This window comes from Giraffa tippelskirchi, chromosome 12 (assembly GCF_054371585.1).
Source record: "Giraffa tippelskirchi isolate mGirTip1 chromosome 12, T2T-mGirTip1v1.2.pri, whole genome shotgun sequence".
NCBI lineage: Eukaryota > Metazoa > Chordata > Mammalia > Artiodactyla > Giraffidae > Giraffa > Giraffa tippelskirchi.
This window is the reverse complement of record NC_137286.1, coordinates 126852101-126874252: the sequence shown is the minus strand read 5'-3', so window position 1 is coordinate 126874252 and position 22152 is coordinate 126852101. Positions and strand designations below refer to the sequence as shown.

Sequence of the window (22152 nt, the reverse complement as noted above, 5' to 3'; positions counted from 1 at the left end):
AAGTTTCAAATTGCCTAAAAATCAATCCTGATAGCGTTAGTCTGAAAAGACTCCTCCTTATGTGCTGAATTAGTTCTGCATTATTGCTGACCAGTATCTTGCTTTAAGGGACTTCCCGGGTGGCACAGTGGTAAGGAATCTGCCTGTCAGTGCAGAAGACACAAGTGATACAGATTCGACCCCTGGGTGGGAAAGATCCCCTGGAGTAGGAAATGTCAACCCACTGCAGTGTTCTTGCCTGGAAAATTCCATGGTCTGCGAATCCTGGAGGGCTACACTCCATGGGATCACAAAGAGTTGGACACAACTAAGTACAGTACAGCACAGAACAGCATACGCCTTTATATCTGTGTGTGTTATTCACCCACCCTGTCCAAAAATTTCAAGTTCATTCTACCATTCACTTTTACTCATACAGTTTCCTCTCTCTGGAAAACTAGGTTCTATTCTCTCCCCTTACTGACTTACTTTCTAAACAATGCCCTTGGAGCATTATAAAACCGGAAATGATGGTACACAGTCATCTTCTTTCTAAAGTCTTGGGTCACTTTGTCCAGTTATTTATCAGTCATCATGGAATACTGTTTTGCTCCCCACACCCCCTCCATTTTTGTCCTACCACAAGCAGTACATTTTATTTTTGTAATTTTATAATACATATAAAATGATGTATTTGTAGCTCCATTGTCTAGCAAAGAGCTTTTAATATAGTAGTTTCTCAAATAGGAAATCACTGATACAGAGTATCTCAGAAAATCCAGTTGGAAAATATAAATAACCATAAACATACTCACTAAGAATGCCTGAAATTATATCTAATTAATGTATTTCAAGGAATATTTCAAACAAATACATAACTAGATATATAAATTTTTTGAAGGTGACATTAAAATACTGATTTTAAAATGTGATTATCTTGCAAGAAAATTTTGCTGTTTCCAAGTTTTGATCCGCAACTAATAAACCATATATATATATATTTCAAGTGTGGTAAGTGAATCAACTAAAATAAGAAAATATAAAGAGAAGATGCCTCACAAAGCATGATCTCAGGGGGGTAAAAAAAGCCAATGATTTTCTTTTCCAAGGTGACTTAAAATGGTGCTGAATAGGGTTTTTTTATATTAACATTTATCTTAAAAATTTGTTAGTTTTTCATTTTTTTAAAAACTCAAACAGTTTGGTTATTCTGTGGGTGAAACTAGTGCTGTTTTATGGACTATACTTTCAGAATATTTAAATAAACATTTTTAACAAAGCAAAATATTTGATAAAATTCCACTTGAATAAAATCTAACTACTAGAAAGGCAATGCTTTTTCTACAGATTGTCTTGCATGTGTTATAAGATATTAATCTTAAATGAACATGGATCTTTCAATTAAAGCACCAGAATTTGAATTCTTGCTCTTCACTCACTTTATGCGAACTTTGATATATCATGTAACCTATCTGAAGCTCAGTTTTGTAAACTACACTGTGAAAATTTGGTTATTGAAATTTTGGGGTTATGGGTAGAAATAACAGAGATAATGTAAAAAACATAGCTGCTGCTGCTGCTGCTAAGTCAGTTCAGTTGTGTCTGACTCTGTGAGACTCCATAGATGGCAGCCCACCAGGCTCCTCTCTCCACGGGATTCTCCAGGCAAGAATACTGGAGTGGGTTGAAACTTCCTTCTCCAAAAACATAGAATACCTGGCACAATACTTATCAACAAATACCAACTGAATCTGAATTTTAAAAAGCAAAGGATTTAATTTAAAAAGATACTTCACTATACATTTAGTTTATTGTTATATGCATTCTAACTCTATCATCCAAAAAATTAGTTATAATTGAAAATGAGATATCGATCCTCTGATAGAGTAAATCCATGAAATACAGAAGAGTTATGATTTTTAACACAAATGATGGCATAATCACCATGATGGCATGGTGGATTTGTCATGGCACACTTTTATTAATGTGTTAATAAATGGTTTGTCAGATAATAATCACCTGTTTTAAAAAAGATCAATGCTTAAATTGAAAAACTAGCTGTGAAAAATTGAAAACATAAGTTTATTTCCCTAGGTCACATGGCATGACAGGGGACTATTATTCTTAACTTTACATGATCAATATGGAAAGTACTTTATTGAAATAAATAAAACGTGTTAAAACCTAATAAAGCATTTTTTAACAAAGGTTGCATGTGGTAAATGCAAATATCATATGCTGCTACTGCTAAGTCGCTTCAGTCGTGTCCGACTCTGTGCGACCCCATAGACGGCTGCCCGCCACGCTCCGCCGTCCCTGGGATTCTCGAGGCAAGAATACTGGAGTGGGTTGCCATTTCCTTCTCCAATGCATGAAAGTGAAAAGTGAAAGTGAAGTCGCTCAGTCGTGTCCGACTCTTAGCGACCCCATGGACTGCAGCCTACCAGGCTCCTCCGTCCATGGGATTTTCCAGGCAAGAGGACTGGAGTGGGGTGCCATTGCCTTCTCCGCAAATATCATATATATATGATATTTTGTTGTTGTTTAGTCACTAGGTTGTCTCCAGCTCTTTTGTAACCCCATGGACTGTAGTCTGTTAAGATCTTATGTCCATGGGACTTTCCAGAGGAGAATATTGGAGTGGGTTGCCACCTGGCTCAGCGGTAAAGAATCTGTCTGTAATGCAGTAGATGCAGGGGACAGGGGCTCAATCCTTGGGTCTGGAAGATCCTCTGGAGAAGGAAATGGTAATCCACTCCAGTATTCTTGCCTGGAGAATCCCATGACTGAGGAGCCTGATGGGCTAGAGGCCATAGCGTTGCAAAGACTCAGACATGACTGATGCAACTGAGCATGCATATTTATATGCATACATTAGAAATAAAAGGATATCTGTATGTATAAAGAAATAATATACATATAAAGATATCCATATGTATTTCTAATACACAAATTACACCCTAAAACACACTACATATTTTTTCCAGAAGAATTATAAATTATGAGACATTGAGCACCATATTTCCAAGGCTCAAAATCATTCCTTCAAGTAAGTTTATGCACAAAGTAATCAAAATCTATGTTAAAATTGAAATACACTGGTCTTTAATTTCCTCTATCCACAAATCTATAATTCCACAAATCCCAATAATTAGATTTTAGTTCATATATCTTACAATATCTTCCACTAACTTCTTCAAATTCTATTAGATTAATAAATAATGAGAATTCAGGCATACGTTGACATAGATTTTTCTCTTGGTTCCAATCAACTACACAGCATATAGTTACATTAAGCTTGCTTTTACCAAGGGTAAAGGAGTCTAATTTAATATGTGACCTAGTCAACAGACATGGGGTTTCCCTGGTGGCTCAGTGGTAAAAAATCCACCTGTAATGTAGCAAACACAGGTTTGCTCCCTGGGTCAGGAAGATCCCCTGGAGAAAGAAATGGCAACCCCCTCCAGTATTCTTGCCTGGAAAATCACATGGACAGAGGAGGCTGTAAGTCTATGAGCTTACAAAAAAGAGTCAAACTGGACTTGACTAAGCAAAAACAATATCAATTAATAGACATCAATGGAACAATTACCAATATGGAAAATCTGTCTGGAAAATACCAGGATAATACAGGAACACTTCTAATGGGTTATATAAGAATATTAAGCAGATTTCTTTATGTAAGACCTAAAATGTCTAAATTCACCCATATATTCCATTATTGGCCCAAAAGAGTGACTCTCAGATGAGGTTGGACTGATGAGTGTGCAGCTAGGATTCTGGAGAGTGTCCAACAAGTGAAGTTTCCTCAATCTATATGATCCAGGATATGTGTAGCTTCTGAATCTAGGGGATCAGTTAGGGTAATATTAATATGTCAAGCCATTATGCTATAAATTATGGTATTAATTTATGATCAATATACTATGCTTGATATAATACCCTGCTGCTACCATCTTGAAATCTTAACAGCTTTTTAACAGGGCCTACATTTTTATCCTGCAATGTCCCACTTAAATTATATATGCTTCCCTGCTTCTTAATTTTATAGCTCAAAAGTAAAATACTATATTTGGCACAGCCTTAATTTTTAGAGCTGGCTTGAGATAACAATTAATTTATAATTCTTCCTTCAAGAAAAAATATGTTGTTGGAAAGTTGTGAAATATTAATCACTAACTAGTTTTGTACCATAGGTCTTATGGAACAAAAATAATTAGTGGCTAATCCATCAGAGACTACAACATATATGGGAAGGAATTTCATGTGCAGAGTCTCAAGAACTTATGCATATTTTGATTTTACTAAAGCTCAAAAACATTCATTTTAGGAAAGAATAAATGAGGGTGTATGTATAGAGATAGCCGCTTCACAAAATGCAAGCCTTTTTTCCTTTTTTTTTTTAACCACAGGAAGAATTTTATAATGGCACATTGTTCCAAATTTTGTATCTTGTAATACTGAGGGCATTTCCTACTCTGTATCTTTCTTACACCAAATAGTGCACACACCATGCACATCTTTTTATGTCCTAATTGATGCTATACTCTAGAGGAAGAAAATGACTGGAAACTCTTGTTTTATAGAGGCAGAGCCTATAAAGCAAAGTGCTTGGATAAAATGGAAATACTGAACATGTACATACAATGCTCTGCTAGTCTTAAGCAAATAGATCTTAAAAATAGGAAGAATGGCAGTATTTATTTTATCTATATTTTTTTAGTACCAGGAAAAGACAACACCAAATTTAAAAATCCGAAGGCTACGTTTGCATGAATTATGCCCAGGACTTTCTTCTTTTGTGTTTTAGCCATGTGCATTTCATTTAGAAGCAATGATTGCCATATGATTTTGATTCATTTACACTCAGCTCATAAAAGTACTGTGTTTTAGGAGGTATTTGATGTCCACAGAATCTCTGAACATCTTTATAAACCATTTTATTTAAACCAGGAAGTTATATTTTGCTAGCATGTGAAATGAAATATCAAATGGTTCATATTTGAAAAATCTCGTAAATATCTGAATGTATCTCACACACACACACACACATACACACACACACCCGCACATATATATATATCAGAATGACATTGTAAATATATTTACTTTCTTTTGTCTGTGAATTTGTTTACATAATTCCTAGTGAAGTAGAGAATTGAAGAAGTTGTTTACAAAGTTCAAGTTTAAGGCTTAGTTTTGTTTTTTTTTAAACTGAATTATACAGTAAATTCACTTCTTTCTTTTAGTGTTTATTTTGTATTTAACCCAAATTTCATCTAGATTCTATTCAAGTTGCGTGTAAACAGTCTTCTATTTTAATAGCATAATTTAAATTTTTGAAAACAAGAAATGAATGAAAACTTTTAAATTCATGTTGATTGGTTTTGTTATAAATGAAAACTCCAGAAAACTAAAGCACGTGCCTATGTGTGTATGTGCTTAGTTGGTCAGTCATGTTTGACTCTTTGTGACCCCATGGACTGTAGACTACTAGGCTCCTCTGTCCATGGAATTTTCCAGGCAAGAATACTGCAGTGGTTTACCATTTCCTTCTGCAGGGGATCTTCCTGTCCCAGGGATTGAACCTGTACCTCTTGTGTCTGCTGCATAGGTAAGCAGATTCTTTACCACTGTTCCACCTGGGAAGCCTAAAGCATGTGCCTTAGGAAATTGCAAATATAACATGCATTTGGGGATACCTTTTTCCATTCATTATTTCTTCCAAATTGTTTTATGAAGTGACTTGTCTGATTTATCATTGAGTTTTAATTAACTTAAGTTTAGATAAGCAATTCGGAACACTTCATAAACAAATGTATACCCGGATATTTACCCTGCAGTTTCAGGTAATCAAATAAGAAACCAAAGTACACTGGTTTTCACTTGCCAGAGAAAAACATAAACACAAAGTAACTGGGATAAATGAGATTGGGAATTGTTTGTTTTTTGTCATATTCATTTCTCAAATCTCAAACAGTAAAGGATATACTTACTTTGCTTTTTTTTTTTACTTTTTGCTACTCAGATTCCAAGATCAATTCATTCTAATCTCTCAAGTCTTTGATTGTTTTCTTTTATGACTTAACAAAATCAATAGTTCTCTGAATGGTAGGATTCAGTGATGGCATAAACTTAGCAGGATTTATCAAGTATACCTCTTATAGCCTCCTCACCTTTGGGTAGATAGAGTATTTTTCTGAATAGTTATACACTTATTCAAAAGCAACTAATTGGAAAGAATGTATATTAACTCAAAAGAGAAAAAAACGTTTTTTTTTTTAAAGGATTATTTCTGGGTAATATATATTATCTATAGTACACTTACAGTATTAAGATACTCACATGCATTGCTTGCTTTTCTGTTTGTTTTTTTACTAGAATTCATTTTTTGTTTGTTTGTTTTGCTTTGTTTTTAATAGTGGTCGTTCTGTGTATTACAGTACACATGCTTTGCACTTTGGTGATGGACAGGGAGGCCTGGCGTGCTGCAGTCCATGGGGTCACAAAGAGTCAGATACGACTGAGCGACTGAACTGAACTGAACAATACATTGCTATTAACGCTATGAATGAAACAAGAAAAATTCTGAGACAGAAAATCAGGGCATATGTGGGGATGAGAACTTATGAAAGATTGTCAGGGATGACTCTCTAAGAAACAGACTTGGAAGGTAAAAAGATGAATTTTAAAAAGAACCTAGTCATCTGAAGAGTGGATTGAGAGCAACACAAGAGGAATTATCACATGTAGTATTTCAAATGGAAACACAGCTGTATGCTATAGAAGCATACAGATAGCAGTCTACATAGAATATAATGAACAAGGAGAAAAAAGAGTGGGACAAGCATTGACTGGATGGAGGTGTTAAAGAAAAAATAATTCTCTCATTTTGTAAAAACGGTAAGAAAGACTTTTTTAAAAGACTTCTGCAATAGAGATATGCAAAAACTCTGAGAGAGATTGCATTTACCTCTCAATACGTTAATGGCAACTGAGGATTTATAGCCAAGGAGCAGAGTGGATGGAGCAGTCAGTGGATGGAAAATCATTAAGAGAACAAATCAGGGGTAGGAGAATTCTCGCTAAGCTCACCTAATGAGAGTATTGATATAAAACACCAAAAAGATGAGGAACTTGATCAGATAAAGGTAAAGGACATTTTCACTAAAGTCACGTAGCAGAGTTATTGCTCAAGTTAAGCTAGGTGGATGGAAGACAAGATACATGGAGAGAAGGTGTTCAGAGTCCAGGCCTAGTACATAAGAGACCTCAGAAGAACAAGACTGAAATTCAGTCAAGGGGAGAGTCTGTCAGTGGGGCAGGGTATGGATCATGCAGAAACTTTTAGGCCACAGAGAATAATTTACACTTTACTCAAAATATGAATGGTGGCCATTGATACATCTTTATCAAAAGAAGTACAAGATCAATGTTTTGTTTTGTTTTTTAAGTACACTTATATATTTTTGGTTGTGCTGGGTCTTTGATGCTGCATATTGGCTTTCTCTAGTTTGTGTGCAGGGGCTTCTCATTGTGGCGCTTCTCTTGTTTTGGAGCACAGGCCCTAGAGTAAATGGACTTCAGTAATTGTGTGTGGGGTCAGTAGTTGCAGCTCGCAGGCTCTAGAGCATGGACTCAGTAGTTGTGGTTAATGAGCTTAGTTGCTCTACAGCATATGGGATCTTCCCAGACCAGGGATCAAACCCATGTCCCTTGAATTGGCAGGTGGATTCTTAACAACTGGAACACCAGGAAAGTCCCAAGATCATCTTTATTCTAGGGATTGACTTGTGCTCTATGCAAATTGGCAGGACTTGATGTAGGTGATATTTAGACCTAATTATCAAAGTATCAAACTAAACTATCAAAACTTAACTATTGTTATGATTTTTTATAGAAGTTACACCAATATATACCTTTCCTATTTCTTTTTTGTAAAAGTTAAAATATAAAGTGGAAACTATATTGAATATCTATCATCCAAGTGTTCATGTTTATACCTTTCCATTATGTCAGAGAAATATGTTCTTTTGATTTTGAATGTTGTAAAATCAGTGATCGACATTACTATATATTTAGTTTAAAATAGGAAAAAAAAGAAATTACCCAAATATAATTCAGAAAGTCATATTGTTAAACAAATTTGTATGGACATCTATTAAGTACCCAAGTAAATTTATGTACTGTCATTTTTGGTAGAGCAAAATGAATTCAAGTAAAATAACTATCCTAATTATGTTATCTAATTAGCATGATGATGAAATTGAAAATTCCTCACTGACATACTGTGTATGTAAATAGTGATCTTGCTTTAGGGTAATAGAAGTAGCCAGACACTAGATTTATGACCTGTATGATGGAACAGACTCTAAGAAGCAATACCGTACCATTTCATAATAGTACAATTACTACTACATAAATATAGGCATAAGAAATGATTTTTCTCTTCATTGAATTTATTCAAAAAGCTTGAGATAAATGTATGATTTAATTCAAAAATTTCAAATGTATTTGAAGGCAGGAGAAAGGCTATTTCATTATTCAGTTACCTTGAAACACTGAAGGAGGTTGATGAATAAGGAGAGGAATAAGTAATATTACCATAACATGATATGCCATGGAATTGTTCTTTAAAGCATCAGAATTATTAATAGAATTTATAGTGAAACATCTACACCAGCAGGGATATATTACAAGTAAACAAAAGAGAAGATATGAAATTCAATTTTCCTGTCTTTAATTTGTTTTATGTATAAATTGACGTTGATTTTGACTATTTCTTTTTTAATATTCCAGCACTCAGGGGATGGAAGGCATTGGATTGGGAAGAGTTGTTTTTTAAACCCATCACAACACATGAAGTTTACCACTTCGTCCTTATTTGGAACCACTCACCTTGAGACCCACAAACTTGGAAACAGTTGTCTCACAATTTCAGCCAATGTCATTTTCTCAGGGAACTCTGCTAAGGAAATAGCCTCACCTATGGTTGTGTAGAAAAAGAAAGCACATGACAAATTATTAATCTCTTGAACTGTAAAGTTATCTACAAGAAAAGAAATGGAAAAGATAAAAAGCCTCTCCTCTTGAGAAAAAACAAAGAATGCCCATGTTCTAGTCTCTCTGTATATACTTAGCTAACCAGGAAGTGTTATTGGGATTTTATATACTTGGCTTCTGTCAGACATTTTATAGAATTTTTAAGTTATGTAGAAATCTACAATTCTTAAAGTAAGGCAATTTAATATGAAGCCAATTCAAAGGGAATCTTTTTTTTTTTTTTTTTCTGCAAAGATAATTGACAGGAGAAGCATAAAGAAAGGACTCTGCACTGAAAATGTCAGGAAAATGTTTTGACCATAGCATATTAAAGGGAACCCAAGAAAGAGACATTAGGAAGAAAAGAAGAGAAGAGGTACAGCATTATAAAGTAAGTAGGAAACTCCCACAAATAGAAGGACATGAAAATTATTATGTGTGAGTATATGCAAGAATTTTCCTTAGTGATTCAAAAATCTGTGAACATCCTACCATGATGGCTAGTTCAATGAGAATCCAGAAATGACCTAAAATATTATTCACTTTTACATACCTCTTGTTTCAAAGCAGAATTTTCTGCATTGTAACAAATTAAGTACATTTTTACACACATATATTGAGCATCTAGTATTTGAATGACCTTATTCTAGAAATTGTGAATTTAGAAAAAAATATGATACTCTCCTGTTATCAAATAGTGCAAGGGAAAATAGTATATTATTTATACATAATAATTTTTAAATGTATGGTTATAAGTCATAGGGTAGACTATATTATAATGGTATAAAAGAACTACAAAGTAAAATGACAATGATGCTTATTCAAGATTTTAAGAAGACTCAGGCACAGTGTGAAATCAAAGGGTGAATTAGAATAAGAACTACTAATATTCCACACAGACATTGGGGAACTGACTAACCCACATAAAAGGCAGAACATTTTCAAAACTCAACGGTATATGGGTAAAAGTAGTGCTTCAGGAACTAGAAATAATTTATCAAGATGAATGTTTAAATTATAATGAAAGACAAGATGAGAGATACATATAGGCAAAATCCAGGTCAAGGAAACTTACAATGTACAGCTGAGTTTTTAACTGCGCTATTATCGACAGTAAAAATAATTAAGAGTTGGTCTTATTTGTGAGGTAGGGGAAAACTTTATTTCATGACTGTAAAGATTATTTAAAGACAGTTCTAACACATATGAATAGAAATGGACCAAATTATTTGATTTACAGTCCGAGAAAACAGAACACTTAATGTTTTCTACAAGTTTTTAATGAAGGTTCATAAACCTGTGGTCCATCAACAGCAAAAATGTAAAACGCCCATTAAATGTTTTTAAAGAGGCTTTTTCGATCGCAGACAATACAATTTTTTTCATTCAAAAGCTCAAAAGAAACTTTTCAATTCTTTGATATATATTTTAATACTTTCCACATAGCATGTAAAAGTGAAGACTAAGATTGATACTTCTGTTTGTAGTAATCTTCTATAAAAAAGAAATTTTAAAAGTGATTGCTTTCCTTAGTACTCATTTCATAGGCACAAACACAAATTTATTGCCACCAATGCAAATATGTCCAGATGTTTACAGAATAATATGGCTTTCAATGTGTACCTTAGTCATAAAAAAAATCTCAGGATATAAATCCATGTTTACTATAGGATTGGGAAGCAGTGGCAGAATTTTATAAAATATAAATTTCTATAAAATATGTGCTTCTTGGTACACAAGTGCTTTCTATCTTGTTTTCATATTCTTTATCTTCTAAAATATTACTTAGAAGGACATGCAAATCCCTTCTTTTGTAACAAACTAAAGAAAATTCTATAAATATTTTAATCTGTTTCACATTAGGGTATTTATCGGTGTTTTAATGGGGCAAGAGGCAAAAATAAATTCCATTTTAACCCTACAGCCCTGATTCTGCAGATATGGAAAGTAGATTGAGTCATCAATTCATTTCTTTCTATTCTCCTTTATATATTCCTTTAATGTAAAACAGGAGAGAAAGAAGATATTTCCTGAGTAAAAGCTAAATATTATTCCAGCATATTTTAACAGATATTTATATCAAAGAGAAGGGAAATAAGAGCAGAGGGGAGGGAGTGAGAAAGAGAGGAAAGAAAAGAGGAAGGGAAGGAGGAAGGAATGAAGGAATGAAGGAAAGGTAGAAAAGAGAGAAGAGAGGGACACAGGGGCAGAAAGAACTAGCAGCTATGTTAGATATTATTATGCTCAGATATAATAAATTCCGAGTAGAGTGGTTCTCAGTGTGTGCTATTATTACAAAATGTTCACTAAGGACAACTTTGTATATATGAGAACTAAAAGTACATAGGAAATAAAGTTAACAAAAAGAGTTTGGAGATAGCAAATGAGGTTTAAAGATCAACTGTTTATTGGAATCAGAGAAGTCTAGAAAACAAAAAAGAACCATAAGTAATGACTGTTTACTTTTATTGTAAGTTGTAGATAGAGAGGAGAGAACAAAAAAGGAATGCTCCTCAGCTATTTCTGCTGAAAAACAGGACTTTCTCCTGGCTGACAACATCTGTATATTTTAAACCTTTAAGTAATGGAAACCTGGCAGCATAGATGAAATGATGATGATAGAAGAAATAAAAGGAGTAAAATTAGAAAGATCATATAAAGATTTGATTGTTGGAGAAGAATAGGAACATTTTACCGGTTGTAGCAATATTGATAAAATAAGTTAAACCCTGTGAGGTAAAAGCACAATTAATATTCTTTGAAAATAAAGGGGAAATTAAAAGTATCAGTAACATAACCTAGAATAACTTTTCAACCTGGGTTATTCCAAATTTCTGTTTTATTATTATTATCTTATTATTTTTGGTATTAGTAATAAGGCAACATGGAGGCAATATATGTAAACCACCTAAAACTTGATAGATGGGCACACAAAATTCTATAGATTTTAGTTTTTATCCTTTTCTTTCTTCCCAAAGGTGTGAATAGGTTTCTATGGCAATTTTTTTTCTGAACTTTTTTATTATCTAATTTTTCAGCTTTACAGAATTGTGTTGGTTTCTGCCAAATATCAACATGAATCAGTCATAGGTACACATATGCCCTCACCTACTTAAACTTCCCTTCACTTTCCTCCCATCCCACCCCTCTAGACTGTTACAGAACCCCAGTTTGAAATCCCTGAGGCATACAGCAAATTCCATTGGCTATCTATTCAGCTGTTGTTTTTGTTCAGTTGCTCAGTTGTGTCTGACTTTTTGCGACCCCGTGGACTACAGCACGCCAGACTTCCCTGACCTTCGCCATCTCTCAGAGCTTGCTCAAAGTCATGTTCCTTGAGTCGGTGATGCCATCCAGTCATCTTGTCCTCTGTCGTCCCCTTCTCCTCCTGCATTCAATCTTACCCAGCATCAGGGTCTTTTCTAATGAGTCTTGTTTTTGCATCAGGTGGCCAAAGTATTGGAGTTTCAGCTTCAATATCAGTCCTTCCAATGAATATTCAGGATTGATTTCTTTTAGGATTGACTGGTTTGATCTCCTTGCAATCCAAGGGACTCTCAAGAGTCTTCTCCAACACCACAGTTCGAAAGAATCAGTTCTTCAGTGCTCAGCCTTCTTTATGGTCCAACTCTCACATCCATACATGACTACTGTAAAAACCATAACTTTGAATCTATGGACTTTGGTGGAAAATTAATGCCTCTGCTTTTTAATTATGCTGTCTAGGTTTGTCATAGCTTGTGTTAATGAAAGTTTCAGGCTTCCCTAGTGGCTCAGATGATAAAGAACCTGCCTGCAATTTTGGGACACTCAGGTTCAATCCCTGGGTGGGGAAGATTCCCTGAAGGAGGGCATGGCAACCCACTCCAGCATTCTTGTCTGGAGAATCCCATGGGCAGAGGAACCTGTCAAACTATGGTCCAAAGGGTCACAAAGAGTCAGACATAACTGAGGTGACTTAGCATGCACGCAGGCAAAAGCATTGACAATGGCAATAATAGCATTTGCAGCAACAAGCACTATACTTGATTCTGGTATGTATCCTTTAAGAAAAAACGGTTAAAATGCCTGTCAATTAATTCTTCTCTTCTTGCTATTTTTCAATACATATGAAATAGATTTTTGTAAAGTACTTATTTGAGAAGTATTTTTTTTCCTATTTTATTATTATTTTTTTTCCTATTCTAGTGGTTTTTTATTTATTTATTTATTTATTTATTTTTACCATGCTACGTGACTTATGGGATCTTAATTCCCAGACCAGGAATTGAACGTTGTCTCTCTGCAGTGGAAGTGCAGAGTCCTAACTACTGGTCAACCAGGGAATTTCCTCCTATTATTCTTAATAAAATTTTGAAATGTTGGTTGATTTAGTTTTTGCTTCTGTCCATGTAGAGATGGACAGTTTCTCATTAAATATAGTTTTGTTTTTCCCCACCAATTAGCTATATTCTTGTTCAAGAATGATAACTTTTTATTGCTTTCTTTGTTACTATTTAGAATTATTCAACATGTAATCAAGAAAAAATCTTGTAAAATCTTGTAAAGTTTTATGCCATAGTATAAAATTAAATGCCTTAACTGAACTTCATTCTTTATGGGCTTAAATTATATGACATTTTTCTTTGAAAATGCTAGTGTCAGATACTACACATCTTACATTCATTTTAAAACATTTTTCATCATTTAACTTTCTCTTATTGCTTCCCTTCCACAATTGCAATAGAGGAAGATAATGCTTGAAGTTAGTATAAGGTAAAATATGTTCAAGAATGAAAACAAGAATGCAAAGGTATTGAAAAATCTTTACACATATAGATAGAAGGTAAATGAAATAACTATAGCCTAAGTCCTTACTAAGTTATGGACGAGAAATAGTATCCTAAGGATCTACCAAGTTCTTTTAGGAAGAGTGAGAAAGAAATATCTTAAGGCAATGCTTAATTAAGTCACTTGGGATTTACTGATTTTTTTCTTTATTTTTCCAACCTTTTAAAAATTGAAGTATAGTTAATTTATAAAGCTGTGTTAGAATAGTTTGGAAGTTCCTTTAAAGAAGTATATAGCTTGGGATTTACTTTTAATATTTCTCTAAATATTTCATTTTAAAAATATGGTTCATATGCATTCAGCATATCTTCAGTAATTAATGGGTTAAAAAATCATGGAATGCAAATTTGATTCTTTAAGTTTTTACTATCTCAAAATGCTTTATAAAATCACAATGTTTAATTTTTTTAATAAATACATAAAAACAAAATCACATGAAGAATACAGGGTCATTCCTGAGACTGGAAATATGTAATCAGAATCCAAAGCTTCAGATAATAGCATGAGTAGCTAAAGTTATACACATGATTTTTGTATATGCTCTTTATAATCCATGTTATGCTATAGAATATAATGTATATCTCTTAATAAGGGGTGTTTTTCTTAAATCAAGTTTGTACAAGGATTTCTGCATCTAGATTTATTTATACTTAGCTGTGTGATAACATTTAAATCAAAGAAAAGGATGTGCTGTTACGTCACTAAAAGTATTATTACTGCCATTTATTAAAGTGAAAGTCGTTCAGTTGTGTCAGACTCTTTGCGATCCCATGGACTATACATATACAGTTCATGGAATGCTCCGGGCCAGAATACTGGAGTGGGTAGCCTTTCCCTTCTCCAGGGGATCTTCCCAACCCAGGGATCGAATCCAGGTATCCCACATTGTAGGTGGATTATTTACCAGCTGAGCCACCAGGGAAGCCCACCATTTATTAAAAATCTATGTATATGATCAAGCTGAGTATTACTCAATATTGAGAGTGGTAGGAAAATGTCCAAATGTCTTCTGGAAATATGTTCATTTTAGAAAATATTATTGTTACTAAGATAAATGAACAAAGAAAATAACAATGTAAATGACAAAACTGTTTTCTAGGATAAATAATTTTTAAAATTTTACATTTTGTATTAAGCCTTATACCTAATAAGGGAAAGGAACAAAAAGTAATTGTACAAAAAGCATTTATACATAATAACGTTTCTGGGGATAATAAAAGTGATTCAAACACAGCCTTGTAACCATAACTTACAGCTATCGATTTATGAAAATCTACTTCAGTAATTGTTCTGGCTAAGTTCTTTCATTACAGAAACTCATTTCCCATTTTCTTGATTATTCTATTGAGAAAGCTGAATGCTTGTTTCCTTGCTAATCTTGGCATTCAGATCATTTGATATCAACTAAGTTGAAACTTTAAATCAAATATTAAACTCCAGGATTTTCTGTATAATATCCACAAATAATCAGAAGAAATATTCTATCGATTGGAATATACTGATTTGTGAATTTTCCTGGATGTTTAAAAATTTTTAATTTATTCAGGTAAAAAAAAACACCAAACCCTATCATCATGTTCGTTACATCCTTTAAAGAAAATAGGTAGGTGAGGTGTGAAAACTTGTCAAAGTTAAAACTAACAAAGTTTAAACCAGATATGTTAGTAGTTTGCCCAGTCTATACTGCCATTCTGTATCTCAAGCAGAACACTCGCACAATCTTTTGAAATCTAAACTGAGATGCAATCCAGCTGCAGAGGATGAATGGGGACTGCAGAGGCATCAGGGGAGGGCCTCCGTAAGGCTGAGGCAGGTGAGCAGGGGCCAAGATTGGAAACCCAGTGCTGTTTAGGTAGTGGAGAGAAGCTGCAGTGTATCAGGTAAAGTGATTTTACTAAATCCTGAAGCATCCGTGTCCTCAGCCATTCAGTTCTGTTTGAACATTTGACTCCAGCCAACCTATCCCACTTTACGTTGTTTTCCTGTAGTCTTAACAATTTTTGGATAAGTGTTTCCTGTACCATTATGTCAGACACTAAAAATAGACTCACAGCCCTAGCATTAAAGCAAAACATCTGTTGCAAAGAATAAAGTTGTTTCTTTTTACCCCCACAAATAGAGTTAAGATCTGTAGTAAGAGGATCTTAGAAGTTGTTGCTGTTTTTCTTTTTTCTTTTTTTTCATGAAAGGAGAGAAAACAGTAATAATATTCTAGTTGGATAAACTGTATATGTACCTATAAATAACAAATCAATGAATTATATAAAATTAGATCTTAAATGGTGCCCATATTTTAAATGAACATATGGATTCTTTGAAGATTTTATCAAACAGCACCTAGGAAAATGTCTGGCAATGACTAATAAGTTTTGAGTGATTCCACTAAGTAGCCCACTTACTCCTAATTTCTCAAGGAAAGGTCTATTCCTGACATAAATTACACCCATTAGAAACATATTAAAGATGTGAATAGAATTCCCATATTAAAACTTGGAATAGAACTGCCATATGACCCAGCAATCCCACTGCTGGGCATATACACCGAGGAAACCAGAATTGAAAGAGACGCGTGTACCCCAATGTTCATCACAGCACTGTTTACAATAGCCAGGACATGGAAGCAACCTAGATGTCCATCAGCAGACGAATGGATAAGGAAGCTGTGGTACATATACACAATGGAATATTACTCAGCCATTAAAAAAAAATACATTTGAATCGGTTCTACTGAGATGGATGAAACTGGAGCCCATTATACAGAGTGAAGTAAGCCAGAAAGAAAAACAACAATACAGTATACAAATGCATATATATGGAATTTGAAAGATGGTAACGATAACCCTATATGCGAGACAGAATAAGAGACACAGATGCATAGAACAATTTTATGGACTCTGAGGGAGAAGGTGAGGGTGGGACGTTCTGGGAGAATAGCATTGAAACATGTATATTATCATATGTGAAAGAGAACACCATTCCATGTTCGATGCATGAGACAAGGGCTCAGGGCCGGGGCAATGGGATGACCCAGAGAGATGGGATGGGGAGGGAGGTGGGTGGGGGGTCCAGGAAGGGGAACACATGTAAACCCATGGCTGATTCATGTCAATGTATGGCAGAAACTATTACAATATTGTAAAGTAATTAGCCCCCAACTAAAATAAATAAATTTATAAAAAAATATATATAAAAAAAAATAAAATATATTCACTAAAAAATAAAGATGTGAAAAACTGTCTAACTTTCTAGCCTAGAAAACTAACATGAATGTAGGTGGGAATAATCAATTCACATATATGATACATAACATCTGCAAGAATCCATAAATCTCAGATTTTAAAAAGGAACTGCGTTAGAACAATTAGCATTGGGACTTCCCTCTTGGTCCAGTGGCCAAGACCGCACTCACAGTGTGGGAGGCCTGGGTTCGATCCCTGGTCAGGGAACTAGATCCCACATGCTGCAACTAAAGACCTGGTTCAGCCAAATATATAATTTTTTAAAAATTAACATTAATTCCTGAGTCTGAACTTTTTCTCCAATCTTTTCTACTGGCTATAATAATATGACTTCTTAAAACATAAATTCAATCAATTCATTCATTTTCAAAATGATTTCAAAGTTATTTACTCTGGATAAATAAATCAGTCCCAGTACAGTTCAAACATTGTCCCTTAGTCTTTCTTTAAGTTCCTCCAGCTTGTAACTAGAAAATACAATTCTGTATATCAGTGTACAAGGAGGGTGTTGACAGTCTCTTCATGAATAGCCACATATTATTAGTGAGTAGCCACATATTATTAGTGGTAGAAGAAGAGACCAGTGTCTCCTCTCTGCTTCCCTGTTGGTTCCTGATGTTGACATGGCAGCTCTTCAAACCTTCCAGCATGGGAAAGACTTGAATATGAGGACAGGTTGAAACCTGCAAACCTTCATGGTATTGCTGACTCTTATCAGATTTTAAAGGTGCTGCTCATCACCCGAGATCATTACTCTCTTTCCAAAGTAATATATTGGCAGGGAGAATATATTACTTGCTATTTAGAAAAATATACACCTATGCATTTAATTTGCAATATAATTTTTGAGAGAATATGTTATGTCATATTGCTTTAGGACTGGGATATAGTAGGGAACACAAGATAGTCAGGGAACTATATGTAGTTTTCAATGAACAGAGAGAGAATATAAGCAAAACTATACCAATGTACATGTAAAAAATTGATGAGTGCTCTCCTGAGTAATAAAAGCACTAATTCCATACAGATAATGTGCTTCAGTCATGTCTGACTGCAGCTCCATGGACTGTATCTCATGAGGCTCCTCTGTCCATGGGATTTCCCACGCATGAATACTGGAGTGGATTTCCATTTCCTTCTCCAGGGGATATTTCCAACTTAGGGATTGAACTGGCATCTCCTGATTGGCAGGCAGATTCTTTGCTGCTGAGCCATTGGGGAAGCCCTCATACAGATAAGGTGTATACTTATATTAAGAGGCAAGAGGGTACTTTCTTAAACGGAAATTTGAATATAAATGAAAATCTACTCATCTGGCATTCAAGGAAAACATTCTAAGCACAAGGATTAGTGATCACAGAGAACAAACTTGTTGAAGGGTCTCAGCACCGCTGAGAAACCAAAATGTCCAGGGAAGCTGAAACATTACAAGTGCATCACACAACTCTTGTACTCCTCTCCCATTTGTCTGCATGGCCCACCTTTTTTAGAGACAATGCTGTGGCTTTGCACAGGTGTAACTCTGTTTCAGCCTTCTCCCTTAGCTTTAACAACAACTCTAGCTTCTTTTCAAGGGTATTTTGATAAAGTGGTATTGGACACCTGCAGGAAATGTTGGTCTTCATGCATATGCATGTGGCACCAGAGAACTGAAATTCAGAGGAAGGAGACCCTGCACTGTACTTGTTGTCTTTCCTCATTAAAAAAAAAAAAGAAAAGTAAAGAAAAGAAAATTATCTTCTCATGTCTCTATCTTTCTACTTCTATTCCCCTTGTTTCTCTAAGCTTTAACTCATCCTAGACACTGGGAAGAAAAATAGATTCTGTGATTTGAAAATATGTCTTAGTCCTTTTTTAAAAAAATACTTGATGCTATGTCATAAAATAATTACTTTAGAACTTGATAAGTTTTCCTCACCATTCAAGTTTAGGGTGTTATATGAAAGGAAAAGTCAACGTGCCCTTTCATATTACAAGTTAGTTGCCGATCTCAGATTAATAATCTACATTTCTTCCTGCCTGAATGAGGTAGATATGGTAGACACACTCTGCTATGAGTATAGACTGTAAAGGTGTTCCTGCCGTTGCCATCTCTCATCATCAGGGACTTACATCCCAGCATGGAAAGTGCGTGAGGAGGGGCTGAGATCAAGGACATTAGGAGTAAAACTGTGAAAGAATTCAGGTAGCTGGAAGATCCTATTAGATGATAAGTAGCGATATTTTACTTTTGAGAATTTAGGAAATTCTTGAGATTTCACTTGCTCTGGGAAACACAGGACTCTTCTTAAATTTTGTCTCTAATTTTGAATTGTAACAGAATGTTTCAACCAATAGGTTAAGCAGTAAATATACATTATATATACTGGGTTCCCTGAGGACTCATATAGTAAAGAATCTACCTGCAATGCAGGAGACCTGTGTTTGATCCCTGGGTTGGGAAGAATCCCAGGAGAAAGGAATGCAACACACTCCAGTATTCTTGCCTGGAGAATTCCATGGACAGAGGATCCTGGCAGGCTACAGCCCATGGGGCCACAGAGTCGGACCTACTCATACATGAGAGTCTTTCACTTTCATGTATTATATACTTTATCTAACACTCTACAATTTTAACACTATTATTTTCTGTATTTTATACTTGATGAACATAAGAATGAATTTTTCCACATCCTAAATCAATAAAGAGTAAAACATTTGAAGGTAGGGCAGAGTAATGTGACACCTTTGCATTTAAGTTCAGGAATGTGTGAGAGGGAAGCTTCAGGTGTTCTTTTACATTGTCCTGTTCATCCTTATAAAGAAAATGGAATCAGGAAGAAGATCTTTCCAAGAATAAAGACTATAGTTTGATAAGAAAATCTCTTGCTACCTATGTTTCAATAAACTAAATATAATGAAGAAGATACTGGAAGTCTAGCATCCCCAATACTTGTTACAATTTAAGACATGAAGAATAGTTAAGGATGGTTATCACTTTATTATTCTAATTTTATATATGCTAATGTATTTTTAGCACAAATCAGGTAAAGATTTATAAAAAAGATTAGAAATAGAATACATCAGGTATAGAACAGAATATTGCATTAAAGATATATTTTACCTTAGATTATATTATTAGTTGATCAGTGCTCTATTATTAACCTGATGTCACATGGTATTTCTTCCTTATCCTTTTGAAACAACAGAAGTGTAGAAAAACAGAAAAAAAAATTCCTAAAGTCATGGGTTTCATTATAAAGGACAACATAGAAGAGCCAGAAGTTGAAATTAAAGTTTTATGGTAGGATATCATATGCATAATTCAAATTCTTCAATGCAATTTTGGGTAGGCTTTTCTAGCATTATGTTTGAACAGTATCTAATGTATAGATGTGCTGTGCTCAGTAGCTCAGTTGCATGTGTCTCTTTGTGACCCCATGTGACCCCAAAGGAGCACACCAGGCTCCTTTGTGGAATTTTCCAGGCAATACTGGAGTGGGTTGCCATTTCCTACTCCAGGGGATCTTCCTGACCCAAGGATCGAACCCAGGTCTCTTGCATCTCCTGCATTAGCAGGCAGGTTCTTTACCTCTGAGCTACCTGGGCAGACTCATTGTAGATAGATCATTACAGAAAGGGGGCTGGCATTCACTTGCAGGTAAGTACTATAGGTAGCTCATTACATTGGTTAATTTCAATGAGCCAGCATTAGCTTTGCTCTTAAAGTGAACCTATCAGAAACTTCACTTTCCCAAAACTATCCAAACAAGATATTCTAATCATAATCTTTATTTCAAGAAATGGCAGTAATATGACAAGCCAGGCATCCATCACCACCCTGGTGGGTCTTTATGTGGATAAAACTTGCCTTTAAGCTGCAGCTAGCTCTTTAATCTATAATGGTTCAGAATTGTACATCTTAACTCTGTTTTTAGACTTTTCACTAGAAGAGATATCCACCCTGAGTCCCTTATTTTATTAACCTATTTGGCCAGATAGATCAAAGCTTTAGAAATAATAAGACCAGGGTTTCTATTACTTTATATAATGACATGATTCTCCTACAGCTCTTGTGATTTCCTACAGAGATTAGAACACTTGTATTTCACAGTTGGCATTGTGCAAGTTTAAAGCACAGTGTTACCCTATTATGAAATTTGAGAAATAAATTCTTAAAAATAAATAACAATGTATCTATAAATCTAATTTTCTATAAATACTGCAAACAAATAACATCACTGATTGTACTTTTTAATAAAATCAAAGTCTTCAGTAACTACTTCTCTTTATTACTGATTTTTTTTTTTCCCTGCAATCATCCCAGAATCTCACAATTGAGTCACATTTCAGGGCTTTTTACTTCATTATTTTTTCTCTCCTTTTTCTGTTTCTTTTGTTAAGACAGCAGAGGTCTGTTTGGAGACCCCCTGCCTGGCTCTGCTGCAGGGATTTAAACTTTGGAAAGTTCAAAGAAAACAAGTATTATAAGGAGAAGCCTTGGATTTATATAGATTCTTTTGAAGAGCTCAACATACAAGAAAGCTCTCCCATGGTCAGGGTTAAGGTTACAAAGTATAAAACATGCAATCTCTATATTCTTGTCAGCCTCTCATTTTTCTGTACAATTCCAAAAACACCTTATTGAAAATGGTAGGTGCAATTATCAGCCACACCACCAGAAAGGAAACAGACTTCCACATAGATTTTTTTTTTTTTCAAGAGTATATAACAAAAAAAAAATTTACTGAAATAAAGATAAAGTTAAGGGAAATAATAACAAGGGGTACTGAGTGCCTCAGATACTGATATGCCTTTACTGGCCTTACACCAAAACAAAACAAAACAACAGCAAGAAAAGAAAAAAAAAAAACAAAAGCAAAAAATCCCCAAAAAACCTGCAGGAGTAAATCATGCTACTGAATCCCAGTGAGAGAATCAGAGAAGGGTCAACCAAGCGATGTTATAAGGTGAGTGGATGCTGCCATAACCTAAGCATACTCCCCACAGCAAGGAAGGTGGATGAGAGCTGTCCCTCCTCCTTCCCTCTCCTCTCTCCTAAGGCCTCTTGTTTACCCCAGCT

General features: G+C 34.7%; 1 long non-coding RNA gene across 2 annotated transcripts in view; it reads right to left on the bottom strand.

Annotated features, from left to right (window-relative positions):
- Positions 1–22152, bottom strand: part of LOC145529437 (uncharacterized) — a 198171-nt gene that overhangs the window by 19979 nt on the left and 156040 nt on the right. For both annotated transcript variants that reach the window (XR_014071227.1, XR_014071226.1), the window contains exon 4: positions 8878–8965. This is a non-coding gene — a long non-coding RNA (uncharacterized LOC145529437). The remainder of the gene's footprint in view (positions 1–8877; positions 8966–22152) is intronic.